The sequence below is a fragment of the Pogoniulus pusillus genome, chromosome 29, assembly GCF_015220805.1.
Source record: "Pogoniulus pusillus isolate bPogPus1 chromosome 29, bPogPus1.pri, whole genome shotgun sequence".
In the NCBI taxonomy this organism is placed as follows: Eukaryota; Metazoa; Chordata; class Aves; order Piciformes; family Lybiidae; genus Pogoniulus; species Pogoniulus pusillus.
In genome coordinates, this window is record NC_087292.1 from 11,344,763 (window position 1) to 11,368,404 (window position 23,642).

Below are 23,642 nucleotides of genomic sequence, written 5' to 3' on the forward strand. Positions count from 1 at the left end.
AAAAAATCCATTCCTTATTCTCATGAGCATTGTGGAAAGTCTTATTAATTCTAACAATGTAAAATGTAGTTATTTGCCTTGTCTTTTAAAGGATCAGGCTTAAACCCTACTTTATTGATATATATAAGCAAAGCATTTTAGAAATCATAACCAATTAATGATATCTTCTTACCTATTACATAAGTCATAGAATTGCTACTTAAGGAACCAACCCATGGCCCTCACATGTTCACAGCTTATATGAGAATATTTTGTCCTCTTAGGCATAAATAATTTAGGCTTAAGTAACTAACATTTCTTTGAGGTGCAGAATGGTATAATGCAAGCTATGCAATACCATTGTTTAACTTAGTATACTTTAATCTCTAAAACTTCTCTTGGGGAAAAACAAACAACCCTCACACAGCACAACAAAATAAAACCTCAACATGGTTTGTCCTCCACATAAGAAAGGAGACAGCTGTCAGCGTAGGAGAAGCCAAACAACGCTGATGCTACAAAGCAAAACTTACACAAAAACTTAACCCTCCCTGTAGAAACAGTCTCATGTGAAACTTTAAGGAGAGCAAAGAAACAACCCTTTCCCCCTCCCTCAAAAATAGCCCTGTGTTTGGCTTCATGAGAAAAAAAAATGCTGCTGCATCAGCCTGCAGCTTGGCATGGCTTTTTCTGCCATAAACTTCTCTAGACAGAAGTCAGTCATCCTCTGCATCCACTACAAAACTGCACAGAGCAAAGGCAATAATGCTTCCCTTCTTTTTTTTTGCAGTGGCTTTTAATGATTAAAAGCACATAGAAGATTATGGAGCTGCTCAGATGCTGCACTAAGAAGAGTTTTAAAATGTCACAGTATAAATTTGTCCTGGTTTTCTTCAAACAGAGTTGAACTCAGAAGCAGTTGTCCATACCCCACAGGTATGGATTTCTTTTCACACGTGGAACTGGGAGTTAGATCACAGTTGCAGCAGTGTAACTGAACTGAACTCAATTGCCCTGAGAAGAGTTGCTCCAGACTGAGCTATGAATAGGGCAATGTGAGAATCAGATCAGTTATCAGTACGATGATGTAAAATAAGTCTCCCGTTGGCTGATTTCCAGGCTTTGTGTACAAGAATACATAGGTGAGACATATGCATTCTGCAATGCTTTCCAGACATAGCCTCTCACTGTGATGATCTCAAGTTTAATGGGGTGAATCTGGAGCACCCCATGCAGCCTTGTGGGGCCTTGGTGCACAAACCCCCAGCTGAAAGTCACTGTCACTCACTGAGCATTCACACCATTGCACCTGCATATTTTATTTCACACACAAAAGGTCAGAAGCTTGCCAGCAGGCTGCCTGCCTTCTCTCACACACAATGCACTGAGGAAAATAACTCTGAGGAGCTGCTTGCTGTAATTTCCTGCAATTTAAGACTATTTATTTTAAAAACTTTTGCTGCCAACCTCCCCATCTGACTGTCACACTCTTGCCGAATTTGATCATCAGAACATAGTAATTTATTAGAGATCAACTCCAACCGCTTATTTGACTGTCTTGGGTTTAAATACTACTCAGCCTTTTTAGCTGCTCTGAATCCTTAGGGCTCTCTATAATTAATGTTTCTTCAGCAGAGGCAGTAGGGCGACTGGCTGTGCACAGCCCCAGTTAACCCTTTGCTGAGTCTCACTGAGGGGCTGCATTTGCAAAGGGGTCATGACAAATGATCCAGAGAATTGTTTCTGCCTCTGCCATTTGAAAAGGACTCTTTTATGAGTGGGCTGAGTATAACCACTACCTACCCACATGATGTGAAACTGCTCTGTGCCTGCAAATGCTAATTAACAGATCGGGGCGGGGGGGAGCTGCACCCACACATATGGCATTTTAGGAGAGACTGCAACTTCTGTAAAGCTTTGGTAGCAGCTGAAGGATTTTGAGATGAATGAACAGGAATGATCAAGTGAAAGGCTGAATGTTGTCACATTGGCTGTAATAGTGGTGCAGCAGGAAATCCAGGTGCATGCAATAAGCCAGAAGATGAGGTGGTAGGTGATCATTTCATCTGAAAGAGCACCAGAAGAGGAAAGGAATGATGCCCAGCATCAGGCATGTTAGTTTCCCCCTCCAAATCTGACCCAAAACAACGAAGCGTAATGACAGCCAGCAGACCATGTTTGAAGTCTCATATTTGAGGGGTGAACACATACCTATCTCAACCACAACATACCTGAATTCCTGAGCAGTGGAAGCGTTTGCCCAACCAGCTGTCAGAAGCTTCTAAAATTGAGCTCTGATAAGGCACCAAGCAACACATCAAAAAGCATGAAACTGTCCTGGCAAAGTGAGCATGAACAACAGAAACACAGAGCAGCCTAGATTGGAAGCAATCTCAAACCATCAACTGGTCCAATTTTTCTTAGGAAAAGAACCTTAGATGAGATTACTTAGCAACGTGTCCAACCACATCTTGAAATTCCCAGGTTGCTGCTGTGCTCTAGAAATGCTCCTTTGTCCCTTAGCCAGGTAAACATTCAAGCAAACTTCCTGAATAAGCTCAAAGTGACTGAGGGAACAAGAACCAATATCCACAGGAGCTTCAGTGTGTTCTTATTCTGCAACTGGCCCTGCCATCTCATTCATCCCTATTTCCCTCACAACAAGAACAAATAAGGGGACACAGTCTCAAGTTGTGCCAGGGGAGGTCTAGGCTGGATGTTAGGAGGAAGTTGTTGCCAGAGAGAGTGATTGGCATTGGAATGGGCTGCCCAGGGAGGTGGTGGAGTCACCGTCCATGGAGGTGTTCCAGAAAAGACCAGATGAGGCACTTAGTGCCATGGTCTGGTTGATTGGACAGGGCTGGGTGCTAGGTTGGACTGGATGACCTTGGAGGTCTCTTCCAACCTGGTTGATTCTAATTCTATAGCAATCCCCTTTAGGTCAACATTACCAGAGCCCAGAGGTCAAATAGCAGGTATTTGGCAAGAAGCAAAACCCATCACACAGTAGAAGCAGCCCAAGAATGAATATATTTTCCCTTAAATTTTAACATATTCTCATTCTTTTTTTCCCTGCCCAGCTATGTGACCCATTGCCATGAATAGAAAAAAATATAACCTAGCACAGGAAAACAACGATAATAATCAAGGTCTGCTCTTGGCTGCATACTTTTGCTTTAGTGAGTTTTTTTGTAGTTAAGGGGGCTGACTTTTACCTTGAAACATTCCAATAATCTGTTGTAAACTAAAACAACAGAGGGGAAAAAATACAATATTTCCATATTCTCTGATTTAAAATTGTTACTGCAGTTGAAGTTCCGAAGGGGCTGCCCTAAGAAAGCTTTGTCCTTTTCGGGTGAACTATTTAAGGCAGTATCCTTGACTGAACTTCCAGCATTCTAGTTAATTTGACCATGTTTGCCTTCTACCCAAAGCACTCCCAGCAAAAATAGCTGCCAGAGCTCCTGTGCAGCAGTTGTCTGAAGAAGACAGTCTCAAGTTTCTGCAGTTCTCTTAAACTGGAGGTTTTTCTTTTCCCCAAGTCTCTCATCAGATAGCTTTCAGTAGTAGCTGATATATTTCATATAAGTCTGTTAGTTTGCCATGACCAAGAGCTTTGAGTAGACTTTCAAGAGTGTATTTGAATGACAATTAAATACCAAAATCCGTGGTGGGCACAAATTACTGTTACACCTTTTTCTGATAAAGTGACAAGGGGCATAAACTAAACCACCATAACATCAACCTACTGAACTAATATTAAATGTAAAATTCTGTTCTGGACTATAGATTAATCATTTCAAAGGCATTCCTACCAAAGCAGGCAGAGCATCATTGAATTCTACAGATTGCATGCATATTCTACTGTACGAAAGAGAGTCTGAAACCTATTTGTACTAATCTAATTCTAAAGGTGCTAATCCATGTTGGCACAAATTTTCTTATGACTATGTTATTACCTACTTGTTTCATAACAGTACAGATAGGTTTAAATGAGTACTTGCATGAAGGCTATAGGATGTAAACCAGCATGTTTCTGATATTGCAGCCCTTATCAGTGTGAATAGTCTTACAGCAATGCCCCTGAACAAGAGAGAAACCTGACTGAACAAATTGCAATAGGAGAGCAAAGCTTTATTGTTATAAAACCCACACTGGCATGTACTTCAGAGACAGGTACTTGTCTTTCCTATCAACATTTCTGGGAAGGTTGAGCAGCAAAATCTACGCAGAGGGAACTAATGGCAGGTTTAAAAGGACAAAGAAGAGGCTTCCAGAAAATTGTGTTCTTCCCCTGCCTTTGTATAAGAGTCAGCAGGAATGGAACATGCCTCGACATGCAGACCAGCCCGGAGTGCATCAGAGAGGAACGAGTCTTTGTTTAAAGCAGTGCAAGGCTACTCTGCACTTCTTTATTCTGTCAGCTTCTGGCAAGCACGGAAAATGGACACACGCCTGAAGGGTGAATGCAAATGTCTAGTACTAAACTGGATCATACATAATGTTGGACACCAACTTACCTTCTTCATCATGGCTTGGCTGATCAAGATTCTTCATGCAGCTTTGTCAGAAAACAAACTGTAACTTGCTTCAAAAACAAACCCGTTGCTTCCAGCACCTTGGATCTGTGGTGGGGGAAAAAAGAGAGAGAAGGAAAATTCTCCTATGGGCAAAGAATTAGTTTGCTAAACCAGGCAGCATTCTGTGGTGCATACAGCATTCAAATGTAGACTGTGGCAAAAAAACCCAACACAACAAACCCTAAGTTTTGTATTTGGGTCAGTTCCTGCCATTTTACCTCCTCCTTAGTGAGCACAACCTCTGTTTAACATTACTTGTTCTTCATATAATCAAACCCTAACTGCCAAGGGCTGGACTGACAGGTAATGGTGTTGTTTCTTTAGTTTCACTCAGCAATGCTACCATGCTTTTGGATTTTAGCCCTGCACAGTGAGAAGCATGAGACTGGCTTTGTTCAGCAACACTGCAGAGAAGCATAAACCCATGCCTTTACTTTGGTATCATTTGGAAGGCATGAACAAAAGCTTGGAACAGTTAACCTAAAGAACCCATGCTGCAAGGAACTGTGAGTGATTAGGTACTATGTACAATTTCTAAGCCATAAAAAAAAGTCATATTCAGAAGGAAGAGACATTCCTAACAGCTAAGTATTATGGTAAATGTAAATAAGTCCACTGATGTCCCCAGTTTGTGCCAATTCCCAGGCTAAATGCATGTCCCAGGGAGCTAGGGCTAGAATAGAACAAATTTCATCACTTCCTCACTTCCTTGCTAATGGTCTCTGTGTGATGCAGCAGAAGGACTTACGTAAGTTACTTCAATTAAGCAAGAGCATACATGGGTTCAGGCAAGAGATATTTTCTCAAGTCAGAGCACTTAAAAAGCCTCAAAAATTTCAGTTTCTACAAATAGGATTTGATCATGAGTCTCATTCTTTCAGTCTTAGAGGGACTTTTACTGGTTCCATAAAATAACCACAGAACCACCTGAAATACGAAAACCAGAAACTGATTTCTAATCAATTATTTCAGTGACAGTTACATGAAGCAGCTTTGTCTACACTCATTAAACAGAGGTTGCTCTCACATTCAGGCTTGCCTTCACATCAAGGGCACTTACAAACAGTCTGGAGCACACACAGCTTTGTTCGCCTGGGTACCAGAGTACCACCTACCCCTGCCACAGAACAAGCCAATAGAGTTATATTTTCTGTTACTGCCTTTTGAAACACAAATACCTTTAAATTGCTTTTAATGTTTTTCAGGAAATCCAAATAGTTTCATCTTCCTCTCATTTACAAGTTTAAGAAGCTAGGGCTACAACATCTAAATTTGCCATCAAGTTCATAGATTCAGTCAGGGTTGGAAGGGACTACAAGGATCATCTAGTTCCAACTCAGGCTGGCCACAGCTTCATCCAGCCTGGCTTTAAACAACACCAAGGATGTGGCCTCGACCACCTCCCTGGGCAACTCATTCCAAGCTCTCACCACTCTCATGCTGAAGAATTTCCTCCTCATGTCCAGTCTAAACCTCCCCACCTCCAGCTTTGCTCTATTCCCCCTCGTCCTGTCACTCTCTGATATCCTAAAAAGTCCCTCCCCAGCGTTTTTGTAGGCCCCCTTCAGATACTGCAAGGCCATCATAAGGTCACCTTGGAGCCTTCTCCAGGCTGAACAACACCTACTCTTTCATAGAAATCATAGAATCAACCAGGTTGGAAGAGGACCTCCAAGCTCATCAGTCCAACCATTCACTCAACCCTATCCAGTCAACTAGACCATGGCACTAAGTGCCCCATCTAGTCTATTTTTGAGCACCTCCAAGGATGGCAACTTGAGCTTTAGACTCACTTTTGAGCTTTAGCTCCTAATATCTGAGCATTTATTTAACAGCAGCTACTGATAGGCTGAGAAATTTGATGTAGTTCCATTGCCTCTCATTCCCCAGCACGAATTTTCATCCCAGTACTTTAGCAATGCTGATTTCTGTGCCTTGCAAAGGGGTGGAATAAAGAGCTAATCTTGTGGCAGGCATGCTGCTTGTGTCCTGTCTGTAGCTGTTCCCTCTGCAACAAAAAAGCTTTTTGTAGTAAACTGCAAAGAAGTCACTGTACAAACTCAAGAAAAATGACCCAATCATTGTAAGAAAAAAAAGGCACTTTCAAATTAAGTATTATGAACTATGTATATTAATTCACTCATGCTGCTCACTGGTATTTGTTGAGACATAACTACAGCTAGTGTATTCATCAAAGAATTTAATACTAAATGCTATTTTCATGCTTAAATCACAACTACTTCTCTGTTTGACCACGGGACTACTTCCTAGTTGCCTGCTGATGGAATTTTCTTGCGTTAAGACACGAGATGAAGTTCACTGCCAAGTATATATTTACAAACAGAATCGCTGCCTGACGCTTTGTGATAGGAGCTGCGTCCTCAGGGTGCAATTACAGCAATTATCTGGATGGATCTTCTCATCAGTAACCTTTGACTCATCTCGTACAAACTGTCAGTCTTCATCATCGAGTGGGGAAAGCAACGTATTGTTTCTATTCAGTCATCTGCTTCTGAGAAAGAGAAAACTCCACTATTAGGGCAGCCTGCCTGCCCATACATTTGACCTCCTGCAGCTAGCCTGCATCTGCCAGACGGAGCAGCCAGCCCCAGAATGAACAGCAGCTCACTCCTGTGCTGCTGTTCTGCCAGGAGGAAGCCGGCAGGCATCCTCATGCTTCTGCACCCTCCTCTTAAGAATTTCAAGACAAACAGAAAAAAACCCTACAATATTTGTATACAAAAAGTACAGATGCATTGCCTAATCTTAAAAGGTGCCAAGTATCTCAGCCTTCAGTGGGAATTGCTGGTTACACACCAATATTTGGAAGTTAGCCCCCAGAAGGAAGAAAGCAGTCTCAGCTCTCATCTAACTGTATTAAGAATCTATCTGAATTCACTGACCTAAATGCATATAAACTTAACATGATGCAAAGATGGAGCACAGTCATACATTAACAGCATTATTCCATTTCTTACCACACAATTGTTTCTGAAGTAAAAGTCCTGCTAAAGTTTTGTTGGAGGGCATTGCCTGGAGGATACAGCCCATTTAAAACCAAGAGAGTTCAATTCACAGTCAGTAATGCTAAAAATGATGAAGGGATAAATAACTCAGTTCAAAGAGCAGGACATTTAAAATAGGATGGAAAAATAACTACTATAAATGGTTTTATAACTTCCATTTCACAGTGAAACAGCTGATGAGTTACTATAATAAAATGGCCCCAAAAATCACCTTTGCCTTAAAGGCAGGGCAGTTTAGATCTCTCAGCATAAAGTTCATCCAGAAAAAGAATGACAGTTCCAATGCTTAATTATGAAGACCATTAGCTGCTGCCTACCATATGCTTAGTTGGTAATAAAAGCAAGGCTCTTTCTTAGCAAACAGCATTGTCACTCCTTTGCATTCTTCCCATTAGCTGCAAACTCATATGAACAGAGCAGGGATAAAACCAGTAACAGTCCAAATCTCAAAGAGGGAAAAAAAAGGCACTAAAAATAAACAAATTATTTACAGAGGTAACTCAAAGAGCCAGCTCCTGAAGAAGCAAGAAATTCTTCATTGTCAAGTGCCAGTTCTAAGTAAAAACAGATTGAACCAAATCTGTCAGAAAAATTCTTTACCATTTTGTAGCAATCACACATCCAGAACACCAGACAGAGTCCAACTGTTTCAGCAACTAACTTCAGACAATAGCTAGGCTGTTTAAAAGCACACCAACAGGGAATGATGTTTGCCTGAAGACATACTGTATTAACGTAAATTGCTTTCAAATGCACATTCAGCCTCTTAAACCAAACAAGTAGATATTAAACTGTGCAAGTGGAAGTTACTGTCAGAGTCACAGACAACAGTCAGCTGTAACTCAGCCATCCACCAGTGACTGCACAAGGTGAGCATACATTTAGTGGGAAAGACAGCAAAAGGAGTCTCTATTTGTGTCAAAGAAAAATGTAATTCCTTTTAGGCTTCCTACTTTTGAACATTCCTAAGAGTCTGTGTATCCTCTATGAGCCTTCCAATTACCACCAGATGAAACTCTGCATTTCCTCCTTATGAGATGCCATACCACCACTCACACCCGTGCCTCTTTTGTCAGGCTTCCACAGTGCCTTAAAGCATTGACCTTTAAGAAGCTATAAATGTTATTTCAGTTTTAATACTCTGAATTTAATGTCTCTGGAAGTGATTAACAGCACTGGCTTAATGTCATTAGGTCCTTGCTTGTTTGCTCACTTAATCACTACACACTGCAACATCTCAGGTTTCTATTTCTAGTTCAGCAAGATTAAACTAGCAATAAGCAGCAGCACACTCTATCATCAGTGGGCTTCATTGCTCCTGAAAGCAAAATTAATCAGAGATTAATTGTGTTCTGTGGATCATCTTTCTCATCTCTGGTGGAGACACCACAGCTGTGGCTGAGAGGGACAGTTAAGCTTCCTCACAACAGCAACAACTAAATCTCTGTTAACTTTTTGCTGTTTATCACTGCAATGTAATGACAATAAAATGCAGATAAATAACCAAAGTTACCTAACAAAAAGTAATCACAGCAAAGATCTTCAGTAGGTGTACCTACAGACAGCAGAGTTGTTTCCCTAATCCAGATTTGGCAATCAGCAAAGAGAGTTGAAAGACAGGGAAAAGATTATTTTGGATACGATGGAAAGGATAGGAGGAACTTAAACATGACAGCTCAAGAAAATGTCTTGGAACACTCCATGAAAATGGAAATCAGCTGGAAATCCACTATTTCCTCATCTATACCAGAATAATGCTTAGACAGTGATTAAATATCTCATGATAAAATCTTACATCACAGCACACAGAGGAGACCTAGTCTTTGTAGTGATGCTGACTGTGTACTGTTTCCACACTGTCATGCCAAAGCTTAACTTGGAGCAATGATAGAAGAGACCCGTAGGAGCTGACAAGCTCACTCTTTTATGAAGGATCAGATGACTCCTCATGGCCTGTGTGCACACTTCACATCACCTCAAGGCACTTAAAAAATCTATTTTACAAATCTGCTGCTCATTAAAAGCCCTAAAACGTAACTAAATATTTCTCAGGTAAACCGTTTAAGTTATCATTAAACAATGTATGACCTTTTAAAATGATTTATAAGCAGGAGAAAATAGATTAAGATGCCCCAAGGCACAGGCTCTACACCTGCCTTTCACTGGGGGCACTCACCTGGCTTTTCATTGAGCCAACTCAGCCAAGTAAACCAGAGCAGAAGACAAACACAGCGAGGGTGTGTCGGGGGCTGACGAGGCGTTGCAGTCACCAATGTGGAGGGATGTGATGAGCAGCTGGGGCTGTGCCAACTGCACTGGGCACCAATGCCCATTGCAGCAGCAGCAGCAGCACAGCCCCATCCCAGCCGTGCTTCAGCAGAAGGCAAACAGGTACCCGCAGCCCATCCGCTGTCCCGGCACCAGTGGCTGCGCTTTCCGCTATGGGCTGCTAAGGGAAAAAAATGCAAAGAGCTTTTATTTTTGTACAGCCTTGACATGCACGAAACCATCAGCCGGATACCTTACCAAGTCAAAACTGGGACAAGGGAAGCCCTTTGACACGTATCATTTGGTCTGCCTGCTTAACTAGCTGTGAACCTACACTGCCACCTGCGGGAGCCGCCTCCCATTACCGCTAGCAGGCATCACCCCGCAGCACAGCGCTTAATTACAGGCTGCGATGTAAGCACCCGTGCCAAGTTACAGAGCCGCTCCTGCTGGCAGCAGATCCTTCTAGGATTTGAGGGGCAACAGTTCCTCCAAGTTTCAGAAGATCTTTGCAGTCGATCCATCGAAGGGCAGTCGCTGCTGCAGCATGGTGAGTCACTATTGGCCTCGCTGAACTTACTGTGCTTCAGGGGCTCAGCTTTCTTAAGGAGCTTAAGCAGTACAAAACCTTCCCAAAATACTGGCTCTATCCTGTCTTTGCTCTTAGCTGATGAGTACGATGTGTGAAATGTGCCTCTGCAGAAACTCTACCTTTCCTCACACACCTTCCTCTTTAAAGTACAGAGAGTTACTGCTCCCTCTTACATAGAAATCTTCTTTTCCACATGAATGAACTATCTGCAGATACTGCTAGGGAATACAACGGGATACTTTAGTATGATCTGTATCATGGCATGAATTATTCTAATAAGTTTAACAACTCCATAATTAGTTAAATATTTTAAAATAAGCATCTGCTGTAAAAAAACAGAACCACAGAACATTAGAGGTTGTAAGGGACCTCTAAAGATACTTGGTCCAAGTCCCTTGCCAGAGCAGGATCACCTGGAATTGTTCACACATGAACACGTTCAGGAAGGTTTTCACTGTCTCCAGAGGAAACTCCACAACCTCTCTGGGCAGCCTGTTCCAGTGCTTTGTCACAGTGAAAAACGTTTTCCTTGCGTTCATATGGAAACTCCTCTGCTCCAGCCTGTATCAGTTGGCCTTTGTCCTATCGTTTAACATGAAGAAGAGGCTATCGTTTAACATGAAGAAGAGGCTGTCTCCATCCTCTTGACGCTCAACTACTTAACGGTTCTGTGAGTTCAGACCATCTTCCTGACACTCACCTACTTACTGATTCTGTGAGTTCAGAGACAGGATCTTTTATTTTTCATTCATATTCCACTCTATGTAGTCTGGTTTGCAGATGTCAGCACAAAATGAGTCAAGCTTTGTTATTGGCAACAACTCCAACGAACAGAAAATTGATCAAGCAATTTACACAACTTCTGCAATGGAGTTTAACACAGAAGTTTATGACACAAACAGAAACAGCACAACAAGAATAAAGTCAATGATACCATGTAAGAAATTATGGACAAAGCTATTCTTAAGTCCTGTTATTGACAAGGCAGCCAGAATAAACCATTAACTTACAACTGGATAGACACTGCTGTTAAAAGAGACCCAAACCAGCCATTAAATCTTTATTAAACACTCAAGTAAAACCATTCTAATAGGAGGACAGAGCCAATGAGTAATTTTGACAAATTCCAATACACTGACTTCTCAGTGGCTGCTAAAAGACACACTCTATAAAATGGAATCTATTACCCAAGTGGTGATTTCTGTTTGTGTGTTTGATTAAGATCTTGAAGAGGCCCTTTAGTGTATGTGAGCTGTATTTTCCAAGATTAGGTAATTTAAGACAGCAAGTCTGACACCCTTATCTCATAGCCATGCACATGGAGATACTTACTGCATGACAGAAAGCTCCTGAGCATGTCAGTGGTTTGGGTCTTGCTAACAGCAGGACAGTTGCCAAATTTAAAAGCTCATCCCAGTAGAAGAGCATGTACACATTAAGTAAAGAACAAAGTATTAACAGGAACAAAGGTCTAAGCTTTCCTTTTTAACAAACTGTTCAAAGTAACAGAAGTTGAAGTTTCCAGTGTTTAGATCTCAAAAAGAATAAAGAGCAAGCAGTGCATAATTGTGATCATTGTAACTAATCATAAACATCAATAGTACTTACTGTAATTACTCTATTAATTCATTATTAATAAGGCAGTAAACCCAGTAGTTCCTGTAACCAAATAGAGAATTGCATCTGCCAGTTAAAATTTCTCAGATTCATAAATGCACTATAAACATGCACTTTGCTAACTAATAAAAGTGTGCTTCATTGAAGGCCAAATTAGAATCAAAGTCATAGGAGTGTTCTGGATCTAGTGCTACGGGTATGATCACAACCTAATATGGAAACACTTGTGAAAAGCCTATTGAAAGGAGAAGGAGGAGTGATAGAAAGAGCTACCATCTGCATTCCAAAGCAGTCATCTTCAAGTGATACCAAGTTATGCATTCTCAGACAGGGGTGCTCCTGCACACTGCTTTGAGACCATACTGCTCCTGCTTCATCTATGTCAACTCCAAGTCTGTCCAGTTAACTGATCTGACCAAAACTAGGACAAGAGAAAAGATTCATTTCTAATTAGAAATGCTCACCCCACTCACTCTACAGCTGTGTGGTTGCTAGAGTTGGAACAGCTGGGGAGAAAAAATTATGCCCAGGACATCAGGAAAGGAGGGCAGGAAGCATGATCCAGCTGGGAGACCACACCTCAAAGCTGGCAGGAACTTAACATTCTAACAAGCCAAAATGTCTGCTTCTGTCACTATTTTCCATGCTGATGTAAAGCTAAAGAAACAAAAGGAACTCTTTTGAAGATAATGATATTACACCTATAGAAAAGCACTGGGAAAAAAGAATGGAGCTAAACATCTTAGTACTAGAAATACAAGGCATAAACCCATGCACACTTTCAGCACAAAAGTGTACTGCAATCTTAGAAACAAAACTTTGCAGAAAGATTTCATAAGTGTTCCTTGCTTTAAAATAACCATTGCTGTCTACAACTACCTGAAGGGAGGCTGCAGCCATGTGGGGTTGGTCTCCACTCCCAAGCAACCATCAACAGAACAAGGGGACACAGTTTCAAGTTGTGCCAGGGGAAGTGTAGGCTGGATTTTAGGAGGAAGTTCTTGCCAGAGAGAGTGATTTCCCATTGGAATGAGCTGCCCAGGGAGGTGGTGGAGGCACCGTCCCTGGAGGTGTTCAAAAAAAGCCTGGGTGAGGCACTTAGTGCCATGGTCTAGTTGATTGGACAGGGCTGGGTGATAGGTTGGACTGGATGATCTTGGAGGTCTCTTCCAACCTGGTTAATTCTATGATTCTATGATTGCTTTTCACGTGTTCACCTCAGCACACTACAGACTGAAGTTCATGTACTTAAATTTGCAGAGCTGCTAAGGAAAAATGTGCTTCAGATCAGTAAACAATTCTGAGAGTCCATCTGGAAGAAAAATTAAATGCAAGGTGGAAAAAACCCACCTGCTTCTTCATAAATTACTCTGAAATCAGCTATTTTTTCTTAATTCTGTTACTACACATATGTAATAAAGCAGGTGAAGGTTCCCTATAACTTCAACACTTCAGCGACGTTATTTAGGCTACACAGTAGAAATTGTGACAAGAAGAAAAGAAGAGCACAGAAGGGTTTAGACAGCTTTCAGATGGTGCCTTTTTTAGCTTTCTAACTGCACATAGTTGCATACTTTGAACTGGTCAGTTGCAACCAGGGAAAACAAAGACCACAGTCTGTTTGCATGTTATTTGTCCATCATGGTGAGAATCATTCCACAAATCATTTCTGGTTTTCGTTCTCTTGGGGTTGTTGCTTCTACTCAGTCTAAATGAGGAACAATCTCATTGGCACAATGTTAATTCTTCACAGTGGAGGCATCTTGGAATGATTCCAGGTCAACTTTACCAAAAAAAAAAACCAACCAAACCTTATTACTTGATCTCTACCTGATCTGAGAGAAAGAAGATGAACAATTTAGTGCTAGATCTTTTGTGGCTAACATGAATTCAGAGTTCTGAGGAGTTTTCAGTCTGCTCTGTATTAAAGCAGTAATGTATCAATCATGAGCTCTTAGTGAGTTTTCTTTAAGGCTCAGCTCAGTTGTTGAGTTGTGATGTGCTTCATCCTCCTTCATAAAGACAAAGAGAATTTGTAAAAGGGAAAAGAAAAACACATTTGTAAGCACTGCTAAACAGAGAGCTTAGGAGGAGGTTTGCAGCGGCACAGGAAAGGAAGTCCCAGAATGGGCACCTGAGTAACAACCCAACCTCAGCTGTGAGAATTTCTGACACACAATAAAGACTATTCAGGGGTATTCTTCCATTATTAGCACTGAAATTAGCTTCATTGTGAAAGAGTAATTAAACAGCAGGGGAGATTCACTGCCTCAGCCTTTCATTCTTGACTCTAATTTACATGATTAAATTCAACTTATTCGCTGATTACCTTCTTGGTTAGCACACTTTGGGTTCTCATGGGGTTTATGTTTGCCTTTGCCCCTTTTTCTGGGTGTAGCAGTTTCTAGCCTCACCACTTTACAATATTTGGTGTGCTTGTGCCTATTATTCTGTTAGCACAATCAAGCATAAATAGATGGAGTATTAATGCAAGCAACTTAACACATATACAAACCTCAAATATGGTTCTGACAGACAAGTTTTGCAACACTGAGTGAAAGGCTGACTTAGTTAACAATCTCCATAAAACTCCTGAAGACTTTCCAGAATATATATTAAAATTCTGCTTTAAAGGACCATTGCCAGTTGCTAGGTATAAAATAAAATGTATCATTTTCTGGTTCCTGGATAAGCAATAAAGTTTTATATGTAAAACCTGTAGGTGGAAAAAAGGTTACATTTATTTTACAAGTATGCACAGTTAACCCAAAACCAGAGATACATTCTCACTGCACAGGGTTTTCAACAAGTTAATGAATCTTGCTTTTGTTGCAGAACTGGTCCTAGCACACTTTCACTTCAATTATCTTTCCAGTTCTTTAATTTCTCTTATAACTAATACTAGAAGAAGCCTTCCAGTATCTGAAGAGAGCTTACAAGAGAGCAGGTGAGGGACTTCTTAGGATGTTAAATAGTGATTGGACTAGAGCGAATGGAGTGAAACAGAAAGTGAGCAGATTCAGACTGGATGTTAGGAAAAAGTTCTTCACCACGAGGTTGGTGACACACTGGAATAGGTTGCCCAGGGAGGTGGTGGAAGCCCCATCCCTGGAAGTTTTTGAGGCCAGGCTAGGTGGGGCTCTGGTCTAGTGCAAGGTGTCCTTGGCCATGGCAAGGGGTTGGAATTGGATGATCTTTGAGGTCCCTCACCAGCTCTCTTGTAGGCCCCCTTCAGATACCGGAATATCCATTATAAATAAGAAGAATTTATGCAGTGGTTTCTTCATTGCAGTCTGAGGAAAGACTTCAAATAGCTACAAGATATTTGAGTTCATCAGATCAACTTCAATGTTTCTCGAGTGTTACATAGTCCAGGAAAAAGCATTGATAGTGCAATTGTAACACAATTTAGAACTACTAAAGTTTTTAATGCTTAAAGCAGAGTAAAACATTTGTCTGCTGGACTGATGAAGTCAAACTTAAAAAGTTAACTGGCACTCTACCAACTACTGCAATGACCTGTATTTCTTAAAATAACACAGACAATGTGCTCAGCAACCAAACAAGCAGCACAATTTTGGATCAAGAGGTAAGAGATGACTTGGTATATGCACAAACACACACACCCCAAACCTAAACCATTCAATTTCTCATATAAAGCTAGACTCATATACCCATTTTGAACTAGAGCTGTGTTGTGAAAGGCTGTATACAGACCTAACAGATCTAATTTTCTGTGGCTCTGAGGAAAAAAAAAAAAATGTAACCTGGAAACATTTTTGTGCAGTACCCTCTCACTAAAATCCAGAGGTCACAATGCCAGAGTGTCCCAGTCCAGAGAAATCCCAGGTGTGGGAGATTTGGGTTCTTGGGCACAGAGTCAAGGCACAAATGGTGTCAAATACATAGCCTGGCTTTATTGCATTACCACAACACACACACGAAGATGGGGAGAGGGAGAAAGTAAGAGGGGTGGCAGCAAAGAGATAAAGCAAATGAAGACCCCCATGCAGAGAGATGAGATGTCACCCTGGAGTCATTCAGCATCCCGACAGTGTGTCTGAAGAGAGCGGGCAGGGAACGTTCCATCTGCAGGTCAAGGCTTCTCTTCTTTCCCCTGGCTGCCTCTTTGAACATGCAGGTTTTCCTGAGAATCATTTAGCGTTTTCCAGGAGTGATTTGCTTAACCAGGCCCACTCTCCAGGGGTGGTGGGCATGCTGGGTGTGGTAGGGGGTTTCCAGAGTTGAGCCCCCCTTGTCCAGCTGGTTTCTGCTGTTGATGAACTAGGAGCTGCTAGACTGCGGTAGGCTAGGAATCAGCATCACCTGGCACAACAGGAAGCATGATAGGTGACAGGAGCTCAGTTCCAGGTGTGGTGGTCCAGAATGGTGGTCTTTAAGTCCATGCAAGCTGAGCAGTCAGCCAGGTGGTCCTGTGGTAGCATACACAAGCTCACTCTGCATTCTCCAGTTGGTTTCTTGTCCAGTTTTTGTGTACTGGGGAGCTGCTTGGGATCTGAGCTCATGCAGGAGGGGATTTTTGGAACAGTGAGTACAGACAGGATGCTTGCTTAGCACTTCACAGAAATTTAGTCATAGAATCAATCAGGGTTGGAAGGGACCACAAGGATCATCTACTACCAACCCCCCCCTGCCATGGGCAGAGACACCCCACCCTAGATCAGGCTGGCCATAGCCTCATCCAGCCTGGCCTTAAACACCTCCAGGGATGGGGCCTCAACCACCTCCCTGGGCAACCCATTCCAGGCTCTCACCACTCTCACGCTGAACAACTTCCTCCTCACATCCAGTCTGAACCTATCCATCTCCAGCTTTGCTCTATTCCCCCTAATCCTGCCACTACCTGAGCTCATACCAAGTTTTTCCTGAGATGTTTGGACACACTGTTTATCTCAGTCTCTGACACAGAGGTATTGAACAAAAATCCCAACACCACCACAACAAAACAAAAAAACCCCAAGATCCCCAAAGCTAAATGTTAGCCACTTATCATTTTAAGCAAATTAGAACATCAACCACAAGATGTCAGCACTTCTCCTTGCAGGAGGAGCTTACCTGTAAAACACAATATATGCTTCCCATAGAAACGTTTTACGGTGGCGTAAAGTCATATGTAACATAATTATATTGCAAGCAGTGAAAATTAAGAGGTTTCACCTCTAATTATCTCCACATTTAATTTATTTTTCCCCCCGAAGTTAATTTTTCATGTACTAAAGGAACCACAACGTGGACACTTGTACTTTGGCACTTTTGCTTCTCTAACATGGATTTTCATGGTACCTCTCTGAGTGAATCTGGCCTGGCAAACACTACTTTCATAAAGTTTTTCACCTACAAAAAACATATTAAAATAACACATGCTTAGAAACTCATTTATTTGTTACAAACTCAACATTCCCACAGATCTCCACATCCTTTTTACTACAGCAACAGCCTCCAGACCAAGCAAAGTGTTACTATTAGTTGACAAAGCACAAAAGATGAAACAAGATTCCCTAAGTTTAGACAGCTGGTTGCAAAGCAAAAAGTAGCTTTCCAGAACCTGAGAGTCAAAGGGATGAAGCATGAAGCCATTAATATAATTCTAAAATATTAATCAGGAATTAATTTTACTTATCTTCTATTGTCTTGAATATTTAATGCACAAAAAATGCAGAATTATCCTCAATGGTGCAAGGAGAGAAAGTTATCAGCTCCAACAATATCATGATAAAATTATCCAACACCAGCCACTGATAAAGGTGGAAGAGAATGTGGTAAATTATTTTCTTGCCTTTCTTCCCCCAAAAGCCCCACCAACCCTGAAAACCATCAATAATAACATTAACACTGGCAACTGGCACAGTCTAGCGAGAGGGAAATGAGGATCCAAAATGCACACAGATTTTGAACCCCCTCCAGACTGGTCCTGTGGACTGAAGTCCCTACCAGTACTGTGTAACAATCTTGGACTCTTCTGGTTGATTTTCATCAGAAAAAAAGAATTCTCTTTAATTGCACCAAACTGCCTTGGGGCATGAACCTAAGAATGGAATGGAGGGATATCTGAAGATTAAGAGCACACTCTCACACTCTGGTTCAAACTAAAATACTGCTAGTAAAATGCATTACATGTTGTAAGTATGTAAGAGATACCTTCTCAGAAGGCATGCATGTTATAAAGCCTTGATAGGGACCTAGAAGATCTTCCAGTCCAGCCTTCAACTAAGTACCAAAGGGTCAACACTAACTCCTATCCCTAAGCACCAGGTCCACACACCCCCAGGGATGGTGACTCTGCCACTGTCCTGAGCAGACTATTCCACTGATTGAGAACCCTTTCAGTGAAGGCTAAACCTTCCTTGGCACAGCTTGTGACTATTTCCTCTCCTGTCCGGCCGCTTGTCATCAAGAACAGGCTGACTCCCTCTTTGCTCCAGCCTCCCTTTAGGTAGTTGTACCCATGCAGCTCCTCTGCTTTGGGTAAAAGCACTCATATGTTTACACAAAAGAGCTTTGCTGTGGAGGCAGGGAATCAACGTGGCCAGTCAGGGATTTATACAAAAATAGTGATTTCATTTTCCTGAAAACCTGCCCCCAAAACTATATACAGAAATCAATTGTTTTTATCACCAGATTCGGTTCGTTTGAGAAAATCTGCACAGCTGCCACAGATAATTGGACTATTTTGGAAGTCAGAAGTCGGAAAAGGCTTGAGCTATTAAATGAATAGCGTTTCCCACTTAATCATAAAGCTGAGCCCAACTAACTCAGGGTCAGGCTGACTTGGTCCAGCAGCCTGTGCTCTCACTCTCCGTAGAAGAGTCCTTAAGAGGTATTCAGGTCTGCACAAAAGGTGTTAGTGGGTGAAGCAGTCCTTTGGAACAGAGCGCCAGGGGCTCCCGCTGCAGAATCTACCCAAGCCAGGTGAGGGAGGGGGGGAGAAGTCTCAGGCAGGCAGGAACGCTCAGGCAGGCACGATCTCCAAGGTGGGAACCCCAAAGGCAGGAAGTCCCCCAATATTTATGCCCTCCCTAGACAAAGAGCAGAGGTACCACTGCCTAGGCACGAAGACCACAGCCAATTACAGCCCGATTCCAGCGCGGGCACTGCATGGGCACCCCTCGTGCAGGAAGGGCCCCTTGCTCACCCTCACCTTGAAGCCTCCAGGGCGGGGGGGAGGAGAGCTCTTTTCGTGCCTTTTCCTCTGCCATTCAAGCCACAGAGGGAGAGGAATTCAGGGGCATGCAGGACTCCAGGACAAGCTTCAAAACACATTACAAAAAAAATCATGTTGTCAACTAAATCTTAAATGCCATAATTTCTAAGTGATTTGCCCCCAAAATAGTGCCACGTGTGAGTGACAGTTCAGAACCTAATCCCAGGAAGCCTCCTAGCCTAGCTCCCACCTCGGAGGCAGGATGACACTTCCTCTCTTGATATCATCATTAAGAAGTGGTTTATCAAGGCACTTACAGCCTGTGTAACACATTTCTCGATAACAACTGCATAATTAGCACTAAGTAAATTTGTTTAAAGGCTTGGAAATGGCAGGTTAAGCTATTCTCAGCTTTCTGGAGGTCCTGAAACCATACAGTGTATTGCAAAACCCATCCTGATGTTTAAAAGCCCTTTAAAATTTCTTAGTTGAACCTGAGGAGTTAAAAGAAAATCGATCAATTCCTGGAAGAAGTAACAGAATATAGTTCCTCTTTTTGTATTACATAACAGTTCCAAGTTCATGGCATAGCAGCAATGAATTTCTTCTGAGCCTAACAAGTTAAGAGTAAATGTGCAACACTTCCAGTTTTGAAGAAGATCTGAAACTGCAAAATGGCAAATACGTCATATTTGAAGAGCCTTTCCAGAACAGTTGTCTCAGCTCCCAAGTGCACTCCCTGTAATGATTTTCATGCTGAGACCAAAATGTATTTTACACAATGCTGTATACCACACAGAGCTGTGCAGCTAACACTTCACTCCAGTAACAGCAAACAAAAACACTTTATTGCTATTTATTCATTGTGGATTCGTGCCCACACAAAAACATGTTAGTGCTGTTAAAGCTGCTCAAATGTGCTCCCTATAAATGCAGTAACTAAAGCAAGTGACATTAACTGTTTGTACAATAGCCATACTTAAAGCAGCTTCAGCCCAGATTACTATCCATGTTTTACAGCCTCAGCAATATTAGTGATATCATCCAACTTTTAAACTGCACATGTACAGTTTCTAGGGAAACAGTTGCTTACCCATTCCCTCCCAAGACAGTCCTCCCCTTGTGCAACATACTTTCACATTCCTAAACCCTTAAATCAGCCATTTTCTGTTACTTTTACTCAGGTTCTGGGAGATATCTGGCTGACAGACATTGATACTTGTCCACCACCCTCAGCCAGCAGCTTGGAAGGGCTCTAAGCTCATCATCCATAAACCCCTGAACAAGCACATTTTGAAGTGCAACGAGGCAACTAAGAAAGACTAAGTAAATTACAAGGTTTGTTCTAAGACACTTATATAGTATTAACTTTGAGATCTCCCTGAAGGTTTCAAATGCCACATATTGATCATTAGTTTCTAAATGCCATCCAAAATGTCTCTTCTGAACACAACTCAGATGACATCAGCCTGAACATATATCACTTAAGGCTTCTTCCATATTTCCACGGCATGTTAAATGCACCCTAATCTAAACTCAACAATTAACACTGTGAAGGTTCAACACAAAATTTCAACCTCACTTCAAAACCTAACTTAACACACGCCATCTAAAAATAAACTTCAAAGGTTATTAACACTTGAGCTTTTTTCTGATGTGGAGCACAAACCTGAAATCTTAGATTCTTGGGATTTCTTACAGCTGTTTGTTCTGGGGAAGTTCCATATTCCTGCTCTTTAACTTCATTGCCTGAGTCTGACAAATCATCACCAGCCTTGCAGCTCTGGCTCTTTGTTTCCTCAAGAGTGAAAGAAATTTCCTTTCCTCCCCCCTTTTCAGACCTTATTTTCATCATTTGCTCTGCCAACTTACTTTGAAAGAAAACATTTTACAACTTTCCTAATTTAAGGTAGTGGCTAGTGGAAAAAAAGCTTGCTACCAACAGAATGCAAGCTACTGATTAATTTTTTACTTTCAGCCTTAAATTTGATAGGGCAAAACTGCAAACAAACAATTTGCATTTACAATAGAGCAGCTTAATTGGAAAGTGAACAATTAAATGAACTTTTGAAGAGATAGGGCTCAATAACACTTCAGAGTCTCATTTTAAGGTTACAGTACTGAGAACATAGAAGTCTGCATTCAAAACAAAATTCACTTCAGTACATTTACTTCTTAGGATCACAGAATCAACCAGGCTGGAAAAGACCTCCAAGATCATCCAATCCAACCTACCACCCAACCCTGTCCCATCAATTAGACCACGGCACTAAGTATCCCATCCAATCTTTTCTTGAACACCTCTAAGGATGGTGACTCCACCAGCTCCCTGGGCAGCCCATTCCAATGGCAAATCACTTTCTCTGTGAAGAACTTCCTCCTAACATCCAGCCTAGACCTCCCCTGGCACAACTTGAGACTGTGTCCCTTTGTTCTGTTGCTGCTTGCCTGTGAGTAGTGACCAACCCCCACCTGACTACAGCCTCCCTTCAGGTAGTTGTAGACAGCAATGAGGTCTGCCCTGAGCCTCCTCTTGTCCAGGCTGCACACCCCCAGCTCCCTCAGCCTCTTCTCACAGGGCTGTGCTCCAGGTGTCTCTTTTTTTCTTCAAAGAAAACAAGAAAGGATGCTCTCATTTTTATTTTTTACCAAATTAACACAGGACTTTGCAATCCAATAGCAATGCTTTGTCATATGGCAACCGACAACATTTTTTGCATACCTCAGAAATTACCTAGGGTAGCTTTAAAACAAAAACAGTATTTTATTAGAAACCAAGTAATTAGCAAAGGATAAATGTTTGTATGCCCTTTATAACAAAAAGCATTTCGAATGAGACCATATTACACATCCAGCTGACAGGGCCTGACATGGGTGAAGCTCCAAAGACCACCCTGTGCAAGGCCTGTGCCCAGTGCTCAGCAGAGCCCTTCTCCTAGCAGCAAAACATGGCAAATCTGCACCAGAAGGAAAAGGGCCACCTGCAGAAGCTGCCTGTCATTTTGTTGAGCTCCAGTCTGAGATGAAAATCACTTGGTCTTAATTGTAGGCTCTTAACCTTCTGGCCCCACTTGGCTGGAGACCATGGGGCCAAGCTCAATTGGTTTCCCCTCTTGCAAAACATTTGGAGTACTTCCCATGTTTCTGCCACAGCAGCACTTCAGACCAGGTGCCACGGCTTCGGAGCGCTGCTGAAGGGCTGGCTGCCTGCTAGTGCCACAGCAGTGCTATCCTGGGAGCTCAAGTGTCCTACAAAACTCACTGAAGAACGTTTGCAGAGACACTAAAGTGACGTGCAAGCATTCATGTACTATACTTTAGTCCAGAATTGGTTACTGAATGAGAGCAAGAAATCTCAGACTTAAGAGTTCTCCAAAGGCATTGTAAAAATGTCTGAGGTAAACCTGTACAATTTGAGAGACTTAACATTTAATCTTGTGTACCCTTCTAGACTAGCAATTTCCAACCATCAACCATTTCATGTTGCCTACTTACTATTAATGCTCTATTATACACCAGTGCAAAGGATGGATTTGGAGCTTCATCTCTAAATATTAGTTCAGTGCATTTCAAAGTGTAGCACATTACAAAGCAGCTATAGCCCAGCATGGTCCAGGTCCTGCTAAACCATGTACTGAACTCCAAACAAAACAAAACCAACCCCCTAACCAATTTGTGGCTTTGCTTGCCTGTGTGAGTAACCCATTAAAGTTGGCATTTGTGAAATATCCTTAGCAGCAAATAGCAGCAAGAGCTGCTGGCCTGTTTAGCTGTACAGCTCCATCAAGTGAGGTGGAGTTTTGCACAAAGGCAGTATTACAGGGTGTGTTTCTGAGCACAGTTAACACTGCTGGGTACCCAAAGACCACGCATCTCCTTTTCCACTGAATTTGGCAAGGACATTATTACTCTGTGTGTGATTTAGATGCCTGAGATGGGAAGTGCTACACAGCATCATTGGAAAAGCCAGTGGGTCTGATCATCACAAAAGATGTAGCCGTGAAAAGCACTTCAGTGGGGCCACTGTTAACAAAAGCACTTCAGTGGGGCCACTGTTAACAAAAGCACTTCAGTGGGGCCACTGTTAACAAAAGCACTTCAGTGGGGCCACTGTTAACAAAAGCACTTCAGTGGGGCCACTGTTAACAAAAGCACTTCAGTGGGGCCACTGTTAACAAAAGCACTTCAGTGGGGCCACTGTTAACAAAAGCACTTCAGTGGGGCCACTGTTAACAAAAGCACTTCAGTGGGGCCACTGTTAACAAGTTGTAAGAATGAAAAATGAAAACCTTCACATCTTGAAAAATGAATCTCATGATGATTTTAGGTTATTGACCTTACTGGGCCTTATCTCTTAAAAGAGAACATTCTTGTAACTCGCATAAATACCCTTGACAGCAACTGCTCTGATTCACAAA

At 42.0% G+C, this 23,642-nt stretch overlaps 1 long non-coding RNA gene across 1 annotated transcript; it reads right to left on the bottom strand.

Annotated features, from left to right (window-relative positions):
- Positions 1-3,600: 3,600 nt before the first annotated feature.
- On the bottom strand, positions 3,601-4,588 carry LOC135188506 (uncharacterized). The gene is made up of 2 exons (XR_010307727.1): positions 4,500-4,588; positions 3,601-4,062 (listed from the first exon to the last, which is right to left on the bottom strand). It is a non-coding gene; the product is annotated as an uncharacterized LOC135188506 (long non-coding RNA).
- Between the last annotated feature and the right edge of the window lie 19,054 nt (positions 4,589-23,642).